The sequence below is a fragment of the Bison bison genome, unplaced genomic scaffold, assembly GCF_000754665.1.
Source record: "Bison bison bison isolate TAMUID 2011002044 unplaced genomic scaffold, Bison_UMD1.0 scf7180017864077, whole genome shotgun sequence".
NCBI lineage: Eukaryota > Metazoa > Chordata > Mammalia > Artiodactyla > Bovidae > Bison > Bison bison.
The window spans coordinates 2,635,424-2,636,757 of NW_011494649.1; the positions used below are offsets into that span (position 1 = coordinate 2,635,424).

Consider the following 1,334-nt stretch of genomic DNA (forward strand, 5'->3'; position numbering starts at 1 on the left):
ACCTCGAAGCGGACGGAGTCCATGTTGGGGAACTTGGCGGCGGCGTGACGGGAACCTGGGGACCTGCAGTGGGGCTGCCGCCGCCGCCGGAGCCTGCGCCTCGACCTCGGCCTGAGGTAAACACGGGCCGACCCCGGGGGCGGACGGGCGCAGGCAGCTGTCGCTGCGGGGTGGGGTGTACGGACTGGCGGAGTGGGGGAGAGGGGGGCCCGGGGCGATGGGAGGGCGGACAAAGTTTCGGAATCTCGCGCGGCCCAGGCGGCGTTCTGCGCTCGGAGGAAAGTTGGAGCCGCCTCTCGAGGCGGGGGAGGCCGAGGCGGGGAGGCCCCCAGTTCCTCTCGTCGCCCACCCCGCGAGGGCCGGCCCCGTGTCCGGCCGCCACCGCCTCGCTGTCGGTACCCCGTCCCATTTCCTCCTTGTGGCCTACCCGCCGCCTCCGCCGGCGGCTCCTGTCCCCGCCCGGGGTCCTGGGGGAGTGGGTTGAGGCTAGGGTTCTCCGCGGCAGGGTCGCCACACGTCCAACCCTGTCCTTGCGGGGCACTGTGTCCTGCTGGGCTTCCGGGCGCTCCCCGGCCCCAGCTCTCTTGACTTGGGAGACTTTGCTTTTGTCAATAGCGTCCAAGCCCGTTTGTGAAACCAAACTTTACTGCGCGGTGACCTCTCGGAGTGCGCGACTAGGGAAGAGCCGGCGTTTCAGAGCATCCGCGTTACCCCATGCTCTGAATTTCAAACTCTTCTCCCACCTTCGATTCTTAAACCAGTTTCCCCGTCTGATGAGAGGGCGGGAGGTCTCAACTTGGCTCCATCAATCGCTCCTTAAAGACATTTCTTAGGGATGTCTGGCCGTCTTGCTCTCTCCCCCCATTTTGAAAAATTGTTCTGAAAGTAAGCGCCAGATTTAAGAGTAGTTGAATTTATATACGAATATGGAATTTTAAAATATTCTCAAAGTATTTCTGTACCCTGTTATACACACAGTGTCTACGAGTTGAGCGTTTTTCATTCATTTTGGGTTACATTTTAATATCTTTGTCATACTGCTAGTGAACTAAGGTATTTAGGCAGAACTGACAAAAAAGTTTTTAATATAGTGCTTTGGCTAGTAGATGCCGTCCTTCAGTTTTCCCAATGTGGGAAATTCAGTGAAAATTGGAAAAAGCATGTTTAATAGATGCGTTTTTTCATTATAAAACAAAAGTTGATTTCGTGCATATGACTACTTCCTCAGCAGGATATTGAAGTACATTCTTAAATGTGGGTTTTGTGTTTTATTGGTATTAAAATTTTGATAGGTAATCAAGTCTTTTCCCACACTATTGCTTTCTCTTCCCTGT

The 1,334-nt window shown here is 54.6% G+C and overlaps 1 protein-coding gene across 2 annotated transcripts in view; it reads left to right on the forward strand.

The window, feature by feature from the left end:
* Positions 1-6: 6 nt before the first annotated feature.
* The window catches only part of SCAF11 (SR-related CTD-associated factor 11), an 86,182-nt gene continuing 84,854 nt past the window's right edge, over positions 7-1,334 (forward strand). For both annotated transcript variants that reach the window (XM_010837535.1, XM_010837536.1), the window contains exon 1: positions 7-116. The gene's annotated coding sequence lies outside the window, so the exon portion shown is untranslated. The remainder of the gene's footprint in view (positions 117-1,334) is intronic.